This window comes from Dromaius novaehollandiae, chromosome 9 (assembly GCF_036370855.1).
Source record: "Dromaius novaehollandiae isolate bDroNov1 chromosome 9, bDroNov1.hap1, whole genome shotgun sequence".
Taxonomy (NCBI): Eukaryota; Metazoa; Chordata; class Aves; order Casuariiformes; family Dromaiidae; genus Dromaius; species Dromaius novaehollandiae.
Window position 1 is genome coordinate 31268584 of NC_088106.1, and position 18259 is coordinate 31286842.

General features: G+C 38.5%; 1 protein-coding gene across 7 annotated transcripts in view; it reads left to right on the forward strand.

Annotated features, from left to right (window-relative positions):
* The window catches only part of FARP2 (FERM, ARH/RhoGEF and pleckstrin domain protein 2), a 96049-nt gene that overhangs the window by 6932 nt on the left and 70858 nt on the right, over positions 1–18259 (forward strand). The gene's annotated exons all lie outside the window — the stretch shown is intronic.

The window sequence follows — 18259 nt, forward strand, 5'->3', positions numbered from 1 at the left end:
CTTAAAAAATTTTATTATAAATGATTTTAATGGTTTGTATCCTCTTCAAGTAAACTTGTTTACATTACAAAGCTTTTGCCTGTTGCTGCATTTCGGGAAGGAGGAACTGGAGAGGGTGCAGTGTTTCTGAAAATTGGTATTTAAAAGTATGCCTGCTTAGCAATCAGAGAAATCTGCCTTAAGAAATACAAACAAACCACATTCGAATGAGGTGGCTCTGTATTTACAAAAAGAGTACTTTTTTGTTGTTGTTCAAATTCTTCTTTCGTTCTCAGCGTGAACCTCAGACTCTAATTTTAGCTTGCCTAAAGACCTTTTGTTAGAAAACAGTTCTGCCCCAGTCAGGATACCTGAGCTATCGGGTATTCTATGTTAGTGTAAAATTGCCTTTATAATTAGTATATGTAGCCTTAACTTGTTGCATACACTTAAATGGGATTTACCAAATGGAGTAAGAAGAAAGTCTGCGGAGCTCTAAGGAAATGGTGGCTTTATGGTGAGGTGTAATCTACAGACTGACGTCCAGCTGTTCAAATCTCAAACATGAAATCTGATTTTTTTTTTCAGTCATGTATGAGACCATGCTTGTATCCTCCTATCTGAGGACACAGAGGATACAGCAAACCCAGCCATCCCTCAGTTACTGGAATTTGCTGGAAACTTTTTTTTTAATGAGGTTAGAATATTTTTTTAAAAAACAGCTGCTGACTTTGGCTCTCTTAGGTGTGATTTTTGAAGTCGGTGTAGATGTTGGTGAATTTTTTTTTTATTACTTATAACCTTGGCAACCGGTGCAAGTCTACCATAAATGACTAACTAAAATCAAGAATGAATTTGTAACTCCTAATTTCCACTTTATCATGGTGCCAGTGACTACAAATCATCTGTGCATTAGCATTTCCTTCTCTTCCTGTCAAATTTCTACCAACTTTTTGTCTATTCTTCTCATGTGAATCTTCCACATGCCGCAGTAACCTTAACCTCTTCTTTTTCCTAATTTATAATTCTTCTTTCTGTTCTTTCGGACTTAGTCAAAGACAGCTTTATTGTTTTTGATCTACAACCAAAATAAAACTTTTTGACTATACTTGCTTCTAGGACACCCTCTTAATCCTTTTTCATCTTCAAACTCGGTGATGCTTGCACAGTCTGCAGTTGCATTCTAGAGTTCTGCACTAGTTTCTCTTCTGTTCTTTAACTTCTGAGCATCCCTTCCGTGATTCTCTTGAGTTGTCATCTGCCCTTGGTAAAGTTTACTACTTTTCACAGTACCTTGTTTTTTTGAAACTGTCTTGACTCAGTTCTCTCTCATCTACTGTAATAGTCTTGATTGTATGTCATCCCAGTTATCTTCCTTACTTCGCTCCAGCTTCCATTACAGGTTAAGGGCAGCTCCGTGCTTAATCCCTTGCCTTCTCCTACAGCACTTCACTGGTAGACTTCTCACTAAACACAAATTCAGCTGCAGCTTGGTTCTTAAGGATGTCTCAACTCTTGACTGTCTCAATCCTAAATAAAATCAGCCTTTTCCTAATGCAATTTCATTTTCATATTTATCCATGAAAAAAGATTCCTAAATCATGCTTTGGTTTTTTTAATTGCTGTAGGCGATACCATGGTCTTACCTATCTAACAGATAATTTAGGCATTCATTCACCTCTGATTCCTCCATTCATTTTAGCTAGTTGTCTCCTGCGGGTGCTCTGATTGTTACTGTTTATCCACACAGCTAAAACCCGTCTCATTCAGGACCACCTCATTCCACGTCTTGATTATTGCAATAACTTTCTCTTTGGGCTTAGCCAGCACAGTCTTGTCGCATATATGCCCATTCAGCATGTTGCAGCACAAGTCAACTGCTCAGTTGTTTTTCCTAGTAACTGTTACTGCCTGCCTTTTTCTTGCATCCTTCCATTGGTTCCTTCTCTTTGTAGCTTGAAGTAGAGAAGTAGTGTATCTCTGCTTTCAAGGCCCTCCATGGCCCTACCTGTAGTTTCTTGCAAGAAGATACTTGACTCTGTCCCCTAATTAGGCCACAATGCAGTACCTGTCTTTTTTTGTTTGTTTTTGCCATGACTACAAGAGGTTTCCAGTAGTTTTAAACTATCTTTGATTTTTCCTTTTACCTAAAAAGCTCTCTCTGGTTGTGACATTCACAGAAGCATCTCAATTTGGAAACTAGCATGCTGAGACAATTATTATCATGCTGTTCTTCTTCAGGTTGTTCAGCTCTGATTGCCCTCTTAGAGTCTCTTGCCTTACGTTGTAAGGACTAAGAAGAAGGGGCAATCCTTTAGAGCATCAAGCACAAAAAGGTCTGTAATCAGCAACTGTAGCGTTAAAGAGTCCTAGTAATACCTTACCTACATGATTTGTTTTTGTCCAAATAACATAGAAATCTGGGATGAGATATCAAATTATAAAGCCCTGCCTCCTAATTTGTTCGGCAGACTGGTGGTAGAGGAGGGGCAGCTGACCACTGTTTGTGAAGGAAAACTGAAATTTTTCATTCAGGGATGGAGGGCAACAGTTAGGAGAGGTCAGCTGTATTTGCTAGGTAGGTGGTGTGGTCTTGAGTAGCTGGTTTTCTGAAAAAGCAATGGGAGAAATTCCTGATTAAGCAGACGTCCTAGGCACGCTGAGGTTCTGTAGTGAGACCTGTCCACTCCTTTTTGCTTTTGGAAATTTTTTTCACCGAGTCTGGGAATGGAAGGCTGTGTTGTCTTCGTTATCTATTTTGTATTTAAAAAAGAAAAATTCCATGTGGTTTGTGTTTATTGATTCAGGTCACAAGACAAGAGCTCTGTTGTGGAGGGTTTGAACATGAAAAGATGCAAATGTGTAAAGACCAGATGTCCCTTAACAGCTTGCGTCTAAGCCTCCTAGTAGAATAAAACAATGCATTTTAAGTGAGAAGACTCACAAAAGTGGGAAGTTGATCTGAAGATAGGTTTTTCCCAAGCAAGTAGCACCGTCTTACTGGTGAACATGGACCATGCTTTCATATAAAAGTTTATTAGAAGAACCAGAAACTGACTTTTTGGTCTGGCTGTGGTCTTAAAATCTCTGAAGACAGCGTAGGAAAGGGAATCTGTAAAGGGAAGCAGAATTGAGGACCAGAGTAAACCATAAAGGCCTTTCTCATATATGCTCTTGGTACTGCCTGCTAATGAAGATGTAGCTTCTGGCAAAAAGCACTTTTTTGTCCATTTAAATCAAGTTATTGTTGTATCTAGAACAGTTTGTTAAAAGTTCAGTATAGCTAAAATCCACTGCTTTTTGTCCACCTATTGCTCTGTCCATATTTACTATCTGTATTGTAAGGTTTTACTTACAATTATTAATTTCTTTATAAGAGGGAGCCATTCTTTAAAGTATGCTGGAGCAGCATACTAGAGAATCTTTTTTGAATTTTAGGAGAAGGAGATATTCTTAAGTGTATTCTAGAATATAAATACTCAAAATTGCAGGTTTATGCTTTCTCCTTTTCCTTCCCAAATGGTAAACACATGAAACATATGCATCCAAAACTGAATTGGAATAGTAATTCTTTTAATGAGACTTCCCCCCCCCCCCTTTTTACAGCCAGCTTGTTTAGTCAGTTTAAATCTTGCATGTGCCATATCGAGCAGCACCTATCCTCTTCTCTCCAAGTTAAGCCTGTTGAAACAGGTGGTTTTGCAGACTGCTGGGGCATGGTTGGCAAATTTAAGTTAGTTCACACTTTGGGCACATCTCAAAGAAAAAGAGATTTCTGCAGTAGAAGTTCTGCCAGCATTGTCAATTTCCTGAAGAGACTGAACTTGGAGGCCTTTGGTCAGCGTAAGAATATAGCAGAGTTAAGCAGAAGTGTCTGGGCTGTGTTTAATTTGCCAAAATGACCACTTTAATTTTATCCAGAAATATTATAACAGTCTGGGGCGGATTATGAAAGACAGTAAAATCTCCTGCCACAAAGGACAGTTTAGGATATGGAAAGTTGTTTTATACTTGCTGAAAGCCTTTGCGTTGATTTACAGTAAAGTTACAAGTGGAGTGTGTTATGGTGATAGATATATGGGCTGTCAGAGGTGTAGAGTATGGCATGTATGTCTGTGTTAGTGGAAACAATTGGTCTTTTTATATGGCATAGCTGGAAAAAGAGTGGTATTGATAGTAGATAAGACTGATAATATCTTAAAATACGGGTAGTGACATAGCAGGTAGATACCTTTAGTCAAAGACACACACACTTTATATATATAATCACTTGCCACATCTTCCAGTTGTTTCCTCTGATGTAATCCATTTATTTTGGGTCTTCTACTGTCTGCCCCTCTCTGGCCCAGTTTTCTCCTTGCACTAGCTTATAAGGCATTGAACAGAACTGATGCCATAATGTGATGTTTAATCTTTAGTCTGTTCCTCTTGTAGGAAATATATATGCTTTATTTCTTACTGATAGCATAGGGCATAATTCGCATAAGTGTTCTGAAAAATGTGGTTTAGGTTATTATGCTTGAAGCTTACCAAACCCCTTCTGGGTAGCACTTAACACTTTTTCTGCTGCTTGTATCTCTTTCTGTCCTTCTACCTGAAAATAAAATAAAATTCATGAGTGAGAAGTACTTCTGCATTATATTACACTTGCATTTTTCCATATTTTCACCTAATCTATAGAATTCTAACAGCTATAATAATTTTATAGCACAATTCTTAATGTTCGCCAAAACCAAGTGGGTCTGCCTTATCTGTTCAGTGAGAAAAATTAAGCTACAACTCTTGCTCCGTTTTATTCTTTGTCATGCTGCTTTGAGCAAATTGTCTGTTTTGGTGGGGTTGTTTGTTTAGCTGCTTTCTTTTTTTTCACTATACCAAAATAACTTGCCTCTCAGTAAAACATAAGTATTTGTTAGTGTTAGGCACATGTTAATTTACTCTTAGCTTTATTTTGGTTTGATTTTTGCCTTAGACTTCAACTAGCTTTTGTTTCCTGTGCTGGAATTTCAGTTTCGTCCTGTATTCTTGCCATGCTCTGAAGTTGCATATTGTTTAAGGCTTCCACTGTGAGTTAGGCTAGTGCAGGTGTTTTTGTGCTATAGAACATGAAACTATGCCTTAGGAAATTTTTTTTTTCTGATTTTTTTTTTCCCCTACTTTTTGGCATTGCTGCTGTGCCTGCTGTTTCCATATCCATTCCTCTAGTTTCCTGAACGTGACTGCACCTTTTCTTATTTTCTTATTTATAAGTATGTGAAACACCGCGCGTTCTGCGTAACTGCTGTCCTCTGTGATTTGGCTGTCTCCGTTTGATGTTACTGGGGTGTGTGGGGGGAACATGCTCCCCTTTACTGCAGTTCATGAGAACAGCTTAGTCAAGTAAGATTTCACTTTTATTCCTGCATTTTCTTGTTAGGTATTGACTGCTCACGATTTGTGGCTATTCTTGAGTTGACTGATGTACCTAAAGTATCAATCCTATTATTAAATTAATAAAAAAAATTAAAGCACCTTGTGCTATGCAAAGTTGAAAACAGTTACTAGATGTTTACTGTCCAATAGTGATACTGTCTTTGCTAGTCACCTATATGATGCCCTCTTGGTTTATTTAAACGTACAAAGTGCATTATTAGAAATGCAAAATTACTTTTTCTGTGGAGGGGCCTACATCTAGATAGTGTTTTATTTGCACTTTGCAGGTACCCTTGGCCTGAAAGATGTCGTGAAACTTGCATCTTTTCTGACGTTCGTTGTTTCAGAGTAGTGGTCAGCTGTAGGAGCCATTGACTGTGACTCACTGCGTTCTGAGGCCCTAAAATCGGGAACTGCATTAGGGCTTTAGATGTTTTTATGGAGCTGTGGAGGAAGCAATCTGAGAGCTCGAACGTACCCTGTGACTTCCTGTGGTTTGAAAAGAACACTTGCAGCCTGTACCCAATGAAAAATGTTAATTATCGGTAACATCCTGCAGTAACATTAATCCTGTTAAAAAGAACTTCATCAGGGCTAAAGCAGAAATTTTGTAATTGTAAAGGAAAAGGTGCAACTGCAAAAATACAGTTATTGTGGAGTTGTAAATAAGACATTTGCATCCATTAAAAATGGAAAAACTGTAATAGGAACTGAACAAATCCTTTGGAAATAATTTTCAGAGAGGTAGTCCTTACTGCATCTTGCGGTGTGTGTAGACCGGAGCAATTTTCAGCCCATCTTCGGCATTTCTACGCAGGAGGCTTCTCCTGTGGGACGCGGCAGCCTAACTCCTGGCTTTTCTGGCAAAGGCAGCGCTCCGACATGAATCTGCTTTTGTGCCTTCCCCCTTGCTCTCTGCTCATGTGTTCAGACCCTCATTTCATAAAGGCTTTTTTCCCCCTTCTGTGCTGTAGCAGTATTAACAGCTTAAATATGTGGGAAGTGGGAGGACAGGCTGCTTCTGAATCCTATTAAGCGCTATGCTAAAAGAATCTAAATGCTGTATTAGTAAGCTCAGTGTTTTTCTTCTCTGACCAGGAAGAAATAGTCAAAATTCCAGAAAGAATCATAGCCAGATGTTTGTCATTGCTCCGTTTTGACTATCCTAAATATGGCAAATAAGCTGCCTTAGAGCTTATTTTTGTCTGACCTCAGAAGAGAAAGTTAGTAATTCACTATTTGAAATGTGACGTTATTATAGGGTTTAGAAAGAAAGTAATTGGAGCTTTGCAATTTACATACTGTTTCTTTCTACTGTATTTTTTTTTAAACCTGTTATTTTGTGTTCGGGGGCTTGAATTTTTTTGATGCTATGTAGCAATGTGGTATTGGGTGGGGAAAGGTGAACCTGCAGCCATTTTATTGGTAGACATTTGGGCTTTTTTAAGGGAAGGTGTGAGCTTAATTTGTGTTATAAAAACAAGATACTGCTTTACACTTCTCCAGATAGTAATTGTCACATTAGGTAGAAAGAAAATTGAGTTATACACCAGTGAAGAAGAGAAATTAAGATCTGAATGTCCCTGTAAGAAAAGTCTATTAAAACCATATCTCTTCTATGCACATAATAAAACACAGAAACCATTTAGTAAAATAAAATCAACTGTCATCCCTGTCCTTGATATATGAATGTAGTAGATCAAGTTCTTAACTGTTTGTATGGTTATGCATAATGAATAAAATTATGTGCATAGCTTAAAAAAATTCCCTTGTATGAATTCAAAAGAATTGAAAGGCACTGCGAGAGTCGCATTTATATATTTTAACGTAGAGTTGGTATAAAGCTAAACTCATTTTAAGCTCTCTTTTATTTATCATAAGCCTACTGAGAACTTTGGGCTTGCAATTATTCTGTCTGAGAGAGATCTGATAAAGTAAGCCAATGCATAACTTCACAGTCCTGACATATGTGCCGTATATAATTCTTGCACTTAATTCCTTTCAGATGTCTTCCTAAGCAACTAATACACTAATTCAATGTATTTTAATTAAAAATGGAAAACTTGTAAGGAAGCAACAGGTAACAGTTTGTTCTTTACTAACTCCAGCATACTCAGTAATAAAGAAAGGGAGATAATGGTGGTTTTTGATACTGTCTTCTGCAGAATGCAGATGTTCATTTCTTTCTCATAATCTCATGATGGAAGATGGTGAAAATCAGCCGAAATTAGTGTTAGGCCATTCCACCAAAATAACTGGAAGAAATGCCTTCTTCCAAAAAGAATGCAGATGTCTGGGAGCCTTTTTTGAGTGTGGGTAATGTTCAAATTTAAGCGGGTTCTGGGGTTTCCAGCATAGAGTGTACTTGAGAGAGGGGTAATGCTGTAGGATAAGATGTGTGGCCCCAACTGCCTGGCTGAAATCTGTAAGATACAAAGCACTCGGTTGGGGGTGGTGGTGGAGAATCAGACTCTTAAAATGTGGATTATGTTATTCTTTAATAATCTCTTTTCAGTTGCGGCAGAATTTATGTTGCTTTTTTGGCATGGTGATAATACTGTGCTGGGCTTTTGTGCGCCTACTTCTGGTTTTTTGAATGCCATCTTTATTGTAAAAGCTAGTGTTAAACCATCGCTTAATGTTAGAAGTTGTTTCTTCCTGATGTCGAGATGGATGCAAGCTGAAGTATTTTGAGTGTGGCCAGCTATTAATGCCTCCTGACTACTCAAGCAAGCCAGGAGAGGCAAAGCTTCCGCGAATGACTTGGAAAGGTACCTGCTGAATTGGGAGAAGCTCATTTTCAGGTACACTTTCCCGGCTTTGCGATTTGGGCTTATATGTTTGACATCCCTGTTACTTAAGCTGCTTTTCTTTTCCTCCTATCTCCACTGGCAGCATAGGCAGAGTACTAGATGGAGTCTTAACACAAAATGACAGTGGTAAAATATTTGAATTAGTTTAAAAGAAAGGGGGGGAGGGAGAAGAAAGTACAACTTGATGTGCAGAGACTCCCTGTTAGAGCTGTCCTACATGTAGCTTAACTGAAATCATTGAGGCTTAAGGTCACTGTCCCTCTTAGTCTGCTTCCCTGGCAGCTCGAGGCAGCTACCTCAAAGCCAGAGGTGTAGGAAATCTCCTGCTCAAAATGGGAAAGTTAGCAGAGCTTCAGTCTTATCTAATCTGCCCTATAGGTATTTATTAACCTATTGCCATGGTATCAAAGCTCTGCTCAAAGTGCAGTGGGCAGCGATGTTAGGGCAGTTGGTACAATTTTGTTTTTCTACAAAAGAAGCTTATAGGGAAAAGATAGTTTTGGCCTTTCCTGCAGAATGAAATATTTAATAGATGCAGAGCGTTGATGATGGCCATCTTATTTGCTTAACGTTTTAAAACGCTTCCTTTGGGTAGGCTTTCCCTATGCACCAGCCTTTTTCAGCACTTTTTGTGTTGGGTGGAGGATTATGAGTAAAGGCTGTGTAAATCATTTTACTTCTGTGGAGATGGTCCCCTTAGATTATGTTGAAGGTGTGTTAGAGAAGTATTGTGGAAAAGTCGCTTTACCTGTGCATGTATTTTGTGTATACTGTAGAAAGTTGCGGTATTCATGAAAATAAAGCTTGAGTGGTCAGCTGTACCTGGTTATTCCTCTGACTCCTGAGGACTGTGCGTATTAACAGGGTCAAACTTAAACCTCAGTTATTGATATTTGAGCATGTTGCATGCATTCACATATTGGGTTTGGGTAAAGGCACAAGAAATGAAAAATAATCTGGAGTCTCATAATCCCGCATAGCCCAGCTCAAATCTTGTTGATGGGGGTATAGGTGATAGTTTTGAGGCAAAAAGTAATGGAAAAAAGGCTTGCAGTTTTAGTAATCTTTTTGTTATGAGCAAAGAGTAGCAAAGCATTATCTGTATTTAAAATTACTTTATTATATATGTGTGTGTGAATATATGTGAAGATATTGTGTAAGTTCCTGGAGTACATATTGTTTAAATGCGTGAAAGGGACAGCGATGTTAATGGAAACATGTAGAAAAATGTAGTGGGTTGTCCAGATGTGAACAGTCTTATTAATAGCAAAGTTGGGGGAGAAAAATCAAGATCATCAGCCTCTTTTAGTATCTTAGCTTGGGTTGTACTGTTTTACAACCTGCAAAATAGGTGTTTGGACATTGTGGTATGAAGCTTCATTTCTGGAAGTGGAAAAATGCTGGTACACATGCTTATTTTGAGAGTGGCTAATAATGACGTGCTGTCCGTTTTGACAGCAGCCCATTTTTCCAACCAGGCTCGTGTTTATGTTGTAGATTATTTTAGCCACTGAACTGTTTGAAATAGTGCACATATTTAATGTTAACACACTGACGAGGCTGAGTCCTTTAAGTGTGCAGTTAATGTTTGAAGAAGGCTGTCAGTGTGGCATTGCTCTCGCCTTCTGCAGCCTTTTGGCAAATTATTTGAAACAGCATGTTTTCTGAGACCATTTCAGTACTGCCATTAGCAGTGCTACTTTCTGGCATTTCCACTGCTGTGATTTTTCACCACTGTGTGCATTCTGCCACACTAAAGCTTTTGGGTTTTTTTATGACAACTGTAGCTGCTGTTGTATGATTGTTTAATTATTAGCGGGCATGAATTTTGGTGCCAAACTGTCCCCTGTTGAAGGAACTTAACTGGGAGGTGTCTGGGACGTTCTAGCATTTCGTATGGATTCTTGCATTTCAAAACTGAGGGAAGGGAGGGAGAGTAAAAAGGAATAATTATGATCATCTCATCCTTCCAATTGCAGGTTGCTGTCCTTGTGGATCTAAACATTGATTTTTGCAGAGGTTTGACTTCAGATATCTAGGAATGGTTTTGGTCAGTGCATCTACAGGCTCTGTTATGGAAGCAGTATGTAAAGCAATAGTGTCCTAAAATTCTTTCCAGTTATGTGTTATAGGATTTTAATTTCAGTGACTTATCTCAAACTATTTACTTGGGTAATGTAGCGCCGTGCATGAAGCAAATGTGTCTGGCTTCTCTTTTTTCATTTCAAGTAATGAAAGTGATTATGAATTTTTGCTTGACTTTCAGTAATCTTTATGTGGATCTCTTTATGTGTTGCTTGTGTTCAGCACTTTGCAACTGTGTATTGATTGCAAGCTTAATCATTAAGACATTTTGATTTTTCTGAGTGCAGAATGTGTCTTATTGCTAGTGCTTTTCAAACTTATCACATAGGCAAACAGAACCATTTTTTGTCCCTATATATACATTTCCCAATTTCTTTCACATAATTCCCTCCCTCTTGGGGATCTTTTCCCATGTCAACAACTTATTGCTTTCCTACTTTCAGGCATCCAGCAAGCCTAGCCACTCTGGAAAAGCACGTTTGTTGGGAAGAGCTGGTTCATTTGGCAGTGAAGTGCTTTAACACTGCGTGAACATTTAAATGATCACACGTTTTAAAGCTAACCTTCATTATATGAGCCAAAGGCTTACACTTCTAGAATAACTTGTCTGGCTGTATGTTCTGGGAAAAAGAAAAAAAAATCTTTAAAAATTAATTTTTTAACCAAAAATTGTTCCTAATATGCAGCATATTTTAAGTTACATAAATGAACTGGCGAGTTTTTCCTTGATCTTACTGTCTCCATATTTGAGTGAGTTTTCAGTGTTGTGTTAAAAATACCATGACACAAATTACTTTTAAAAACAAGTTGGATTTAAGGTAAAAACTTATACTATATGAATTTGTAAAGAGATCTTCAAGTCTTTCCGGAATGGCGGTGTATTTCCAAAGCACCGCTGTTTTTACAACAGCACGAGCCTGTAAGTGAATGTAAAATTAGACTTTCTGAACTAACACAGCTTTGAACGGCAGTGCAGATATTTCTGTCACACTGAGGGCGATGCTTTCCTATTTTCTCAGGCTACCTTAAAAGTATAAGGAAATATGTAGAGGGTGTTGGTAGTGATTTAGTTATGGATGGAAGATGGGAAGGCGTAATAAAAATTCAGAGGGCATCAGCTTTCCCAGAGCTCTGCGCGATGGGAAATACTAGGTCCCTTCCTCTCTTTTTTCTTTTTTTAATCCTCTGTACTGAGATGTCTTTCAGTGAGGCCTGAGGAGCTGCTTTCTCCCCAAGTCGCATAGGAAGTCTGATGCTGAGAATAGGAAAACTCGCAGCCCGTTAGCAGCTACAGCGCGTTGCCTTTCTGTTCAGCCGCTGTCCCATGTGGTTAAGGGAGTGTCCTTGGATCCAGCTGTGAATGTGCTGTGTTTTTACATGTGTATAATTTTGTGCTCCATATAAGACATGCTAAGTTAAGTTTGCCGTAGCGGCAGTTCAATTGTAAATGCTGCTTAAAACGATCTGGGGGACACTGAAGAAGCAAGATAGAAGGGAAATTCTGTGTTTAAGCCCCATTAGGTTGTCAGATATTTCAGTTGACATGGGTTGGAGCTGCTGTTTTAGCTGTCGAGTGGAAGTATCATAGCAGTGGTCGTGCTCCTTCATGTTCACCCCCCTTTTCTGACATTGCTTAGAGACAGCTCGAAAATAGAACGGCCAAAAGCATTAGCTGAAATCCTTCAAAGTATTTACTGCTTAGTTGTGAGAACTTGAACTTTTGGAAATGGACTGGTAAGATGAATCTTCTTTAGAAGGGGTCTGCTAGTGATTATTTTGGTTACCTTGCACAAGCTCACACTGGTGACTAGGCTAGAAAATTGGGAGAAGCGTCACAAATATGACGTGTGCACTCCGATTTTGGCACTTCTTGACCTAATTCTGAAATGACTCAGTTACCTTCAACGAGTGCCAGGTAGCACCAGGCAGCCAAATCCATATTTTGACATATTTTGTCAGCTATAATTGGAGCCTATTATTATGTAATGGTGAATAAAGCAAACGTATTTGAAATACGACTTCTGTCACAAAGAGTCAAAAAAAAAAATTGAAATAACCTGTTGAAGCTGTTGAGTTACTGTATTAGTTTCTTCAACTTTGAGTGGAAAAGGTATTGAAAGAGAGAACGGTTATTTTTGTTTCCAGTCTGTGGACTAAAAACTAGATACAGGAGTCTAAGATCTTGTTTTAGCCTTAAAAATCTTGAAGCTAATGAATGGCATTCCTTGCTATCTTGTGTTATTTCCTTTTTTTCTAACAGATGTGGTTTAAATGTACACCATGTATTCATAAATGTAGTTTTGTTTATACGTGGCATTAAGGATAGTTATTAATTAGGAGTTTTAAAGGTCTTATTGAATGACGTTTGGACGGAGATCTAACAGATTTTAGAAGGGCTGTAGATAAACAGAGCCATAAAATCACTGAAATGTTTGTATGTTTCTGGATAAGAAAGGAAATAACAACTTTAGTGTAACTACTATTTTTAGTCATCTTTTTTTTTTTTAATTTGCCAAAAATGAGAAATCACTTTTTCCTTAGGAAGGCTGCTAAAGTGCAGCAAAAAGAGAAAAAAGGTCTTTAAACCATGAGATTTTATTTAAATTGATCCAGGTTGCTTTTCATGTCCGAGAGTCTCTTGCCGCGAGCAGTGCGCTCTGGGCTGGCCAACTGCAGCGATGATGTAAAACACAAACTTCTCCCTTTCGCGCATACGCTGTTTACCGGATGGTTTGGTCTCCAAACAGCCGCAAGTTTTCGTAACGCAAAATCCAAGGTCAGCTGGTGTTTGCCGAAGCTTAGAAGCCAGTGGTTTCTGCAGTTCTGGCTGCATAAGAGTTTCCATTCTATACCTCTGTTTTATAACTCGCAGTTTTTCCAAACTCTGGGCTTTTGGACTGACTTATTTTTATTTTTTTTCCCCCAGCCTAGCTGCTGCCAAAAGGGGATTTAGTTTTTGGAAAGTCTGAGCAAGGGCAGCTTGTCCATTTTGGATTACGAGGAGAATACTCATTATAAAAAATGCTAGTGATTTTCTTTAAAGTTTAAAATGCATGGAAGTAGAGAGCTTAAGATGTTCTGGAAGATGTATTTAGGGGTTACTGAGGAAGAATTGGTTTTGTTAATACTGAATTATGGTGTACTGAAAATCACATATTATGTGTTCCCAGTTTGTTTTTTTGTCTTGCTAAGCTAAAATGGTACAGCAAAGGGAGGATCTGCTGTATAAATAGTAATATATGCTACTAAGAAAATAGTAAATAGCAGTCAGGATTATAAAACAAAAATACCATGCTTCCAACTTTGATCTTATTTACATTTTACTCCTCTGTCCTTAAAATTGCTAATGTTGGATATGTTTACTTTCCTGACTGTGAGTTAAAAAAAAAATCTTTTTCTGCAAAGAAACTTCAGTTTAAAATGTTTGTTTCTATTGAAAAATAAATCCAAAGAGTCAAAGCATGATTTCTGAGATTCTGGAAGACGTATTTATCAAGAAGAGTGCAGCACCTGGCTCCGTGCTGTGGTTGAGGAAGTTCATGTGCACGGGACCAGTGGTGTTCTGCTCTTGACCTAGGTTGTGAAGTTGGGTTTTAGAGAAGCACTTGATTTTTTTTCTTTTTTTTTTTTGTCTGAAATTTAAAAAAAAATATCTGACTGAATAAAGACAACAATAGCTACTACCTTTTCATTTCTGATACGGAAGTGATCTTATGTAGAAGTTATGTAACTTTTATGCTGCTATGAAAAAAGAAAAATCTGTGTTTATAAAATCCCGATGTAATGAACATTTGTTTAAATGGTGGTCTGCAGGATGACTCCACGTGAGGAATAACCAATGTGCGCAGAGGTCTACACTTCAGTTTACAGTAATTTGTTTATGTCCTGTGATACTCCCCAAGGGAGAAGCAGCTGAATTTTATCATGGCAGAGGTAGAGAGAAGATTGCCATATGAAAGGTCGCTTCATGTTTTTGATTTAAAAGTTCATCCTTGCTAGGTATGTCAACAAAGCTTAATTCATCCAATACAGACTCTGAACGACACAATATAGGCTACGCCGTAAGGAGTTTGTGTTGCCTGTATTGGAGGTGTTTCGTTACATATCCAGATGCTGCATTAGCCTGAAAGTGAGATCTGTTTACAGTTGACATGAACAGTCGAAATGATGTTCCACCCATATTGTCATGTGAGACATGGGAGGGTCTGAGTATGTACAATTATGAATTTTTTTTATATGCATAAAAGCTTTGAGGCTGCATGTCTGCTAGGCACCAATTTTGAATTTTTCGGTTCTCTTTCCTTAACTCTCCTGTGTCTAAAGTGAATTTGGAATTGTCTCTGTGTTTCTAGAATACTGGAAAATGCGCAAAGGTGCAAGGTTGTCCATGGCATCTGTTATTTCATACACGTAAGGAAGCTAACATCTGGTCTGCTCTTAGTGGAGCTATTCCTTATGACTTTTTCCTCCCCCCTCTGGTTGGCTCATCTTCTAAATATTTCAGTTTTTGCAAGAAAGCTGATATGTTCCTTAGGCACATAGTGATAATTTTGATTTAAACTTCTATAATCTAAGTCTTCAAAGAAAAAAAAAAATCTGGTAACCTCACTGGAATCCCTTTATGAAAACTGCAGAGTTTCAGCTGAAGTACATGTATATCTAAATGTATTATTCATTCTTAATACAGGCATTGTGTTGCCACACAGATGTCTTGTTAATGCAGAGTTAGCCTCTGTAATATCAGTGTGTCATCATATCATACCTTCACAGTTTTAGGAGATTTCTTAAGCTTGATCTAAATATTCAACTTCAAAAAAAAAAAAAAAAAATCTGTTGTACTGAACTGTCTTTTAATGATGACTTTTTAAAATAGTCTATAGTTACACCTGGGGCTGAGTCACTAGGCATAGTTTTCTCTAGCTGCCTTTTTGTTTAAATCTTTACACTGATTTTTGTGGAATACTTCAGCATTAATTCAGTAATATCAGTAGCAGTCTTGGCAGCACGGAAGGAATAACTGAGAACTTCAGGATGGGAAGTATGCCATGTTATGAGTTTGTATTGAAAATGGGACCTTTCTTATATGCGTGAATGGATGCGTTTCTTGCCTGTCATCCAAATAACAGCCACAGTATCAGAACATACTTAAAAGATTTTTATATCTTGGAATATGTGCTAGAAATAGATAAATGTAACAAAATTTGAGGAACTAAATAGTGCCAGGAAAGGTTTTCTCACAGTATTTGAGACACAGAATAATGAAGGAACTGTGTAGGTCTCTAGCTTTTGTAACCCAATGAAAACCCATTTTCATTGAAACACTATTTAATATTATTCTTTTAAAATGTGGCATTATTAATGTTGCTGTATATTTTGATGGAAATACTACGAAATTCAGTTCAGGATGAGATTTTTTTTTAACCTGTTAGCATTGTAAATGACAGCCAAAATTACAGTTGGAAAGCCCAGTGAAAATTATCTCGTGCTTTTAATATTTGGATAGTTCCTTTACAATTTGATGCAATGCTGCAGTTTCCCATACTTCTGTGGTGTTCTGCGTGATTCTGAATAGTAGAAATCTGGAAATAAAAGGATAAAGTACTGTTTTTTGTACAATGTCCCATATAGCCAGGTGACATTCACAATGGGAGGTAATCAAAAGAGGTAATTTTTTTGTCGAAACGGCAAAAATACTTGCGCTAATATTTCGTTGATTTGAAATTTTGGAGTAAGATCTCAATTACAGTGGGAGAAGCAGAACAAGAGTGTGTTTTTACTTCTTTTTCTCTTTGGTTTATGTTTGCCCCAGTCCTTCAAGGCCAATGATTTGGCTATTTACGTGTACTGAGGCTGACCCTGTTGTGGCCTCTGAGGCCAGGGTCTGTAAACAGTAACGTGGTCCTATCTTTAGACTCAACCACAACACTAAAAAGGCAGAACTAGGTCTCGTAAAGGAAGGAAGCTGTTTGGATAAACTAGAGTCAGACTGAAATGTTTTCACACGCAGCTTCTGTAAGCAATCGCAGTTACTTTTCCAAACAGTCTCAGAGAGAATCAGAGAAATGGTGGTTGGTGTGGATCTCTAGAGATCTTGTCCTGTCTCCCTGTTGAAGCTGGACTATTGCCACCACTAGATCAGGGCAGCCATGGCTTTGTCTAGGCAAGTCTTGAAAACATCAACGGTGGCAATCCTGTGGCCTCTTTGAGTAACCTACTTAGTGCTGCATTACCCCTTTGGGGAAGGGATGTTGCCTGACATCCGACTTGAACCTCCATGTGGCAACTTGTGGCTGTTGCCCCTTCCTATATCATTTGACTCTTCCAAGAAGAGTTTGGCTCAATCGTCTGTATAACTACCCTACAAGTAGTTGTAGACAGTTATTAGATCTAGAAGATTAGAAGCTGAGCTTCCTTAGTTTCTCCTACTAGAGCATGTGCTTCAGGCCCTGAGTATCTTAGTTGTCCCCTACTGGACCTGCTCCAGTTTCTCCACATCCCTCTTGAATGGGGGCCCAAAACTGGACACCGTACTCCAAGTGCAACCTCAGCAGTCACCTAAAAGAGAGGTGCCAGTGTGGTGTGGATATGGCCAGACAGAATGACATGAACACCCTTTCTAGGAGCTGGAGTATGAAGGCAACTGGACCGTCATCGGGAATGAAACTGGTGGAGTCACAGAGGTGAAGCGCTGTTTGAACACGGTGCAAGGAGTGATTGGCAGAAACCTGTGTGATGTTTCCACTATACATTTCATTTGATTAGGATAATTGTGACAGCCATGGGGCTCACAACTACCTTAATCAGAACAGCATGCAGTTTGTAAAACTGGTATAACTATCACTGGACATCTCTCACAAGTTAATCCAAGTTTATTAACTTCTACAGAAGATGGTTGAAACTAGAGTTACTTGTTTCACAAATGAGAAATCAGAGACTTGGTGTTACAGGATGCTTTTTGGTCGAAGAGGTCTAGGGCTTGACAAATCTATGTGCAAAAGACAGGCTGACCTGTCCCATCTTTTTAGACAGAAATATGAGGCTAGTCATGGTACTGCTGCCTCCCCAGCAGACGTTGCTGGCTATAAACGATTCCTTCTCAAATGTGTGGTGCTTGTGAGCAATAGGTGTACAATAAAATAAATACATGCGTATCTATACTTTTTTTTTTAAGTCCTACCATATTTAAAGATATTTGTTGTCTTCTGTTGCTTTGCACTTGTAAATAAGTCTTAAAATAGTAAGAAACGTATTTCACTTGAAAGTTAAAGTTTCATTTTCAAAGCACGTTTCTCCAGCAGCCTGCGAGTCCTGTGGCAAGCAGTCTGTAAAAGGCATGAGAACATGCCTGTAGACAGAAGAGCACGAGTGCTATTTTTTGAAGGGAATGTGCTTTACCCTTACCTGTATCGTTGTTTTGAAAAAACCAAAATACCTTCAAACCACAGACTCTTCTGCAAGCAAAGATTTTGGCTAACGTTCATTTGCGTGTCCTTACAAAGTAAACACCACTGTAAACATCACAAGACTTGCCCAGAAAAAGAGGAAAAAGCACTTCTTGGCACTCTGTTTTACTGTATGTGCTATCTCTGGCCCTCTGTCTCTATATCGATTAAAGTGACCAAGAAATGGATCGTTTGGGGGTTTCCAGTATCAGTTGCCTGATTCAATGGGATATAAAGAAGCTTTTTGAAGGAATGGTATTTGTGCCACATGAATTCACTTCACTTGCATGTCAAACCCTTGGTTGCTCTCATTGGTAACCATGACTCTTACAAGCGCGAGAGACGTGCTGGCTTTGTATCTCTTCTTTCTGTGCTCTCCTCCTTTGTCACAGCACTGAGCTCAGGCAGCTCTGTTTGCATCAGAACAGCTACCTGAGCTCTTTCAGGTTTTCAGTGCTGCAGAATTGTCAAGCTACTACTTATTAAAATGTGTAGAAGAGGTACAGAGCTATTTGGCTGAATTGCACA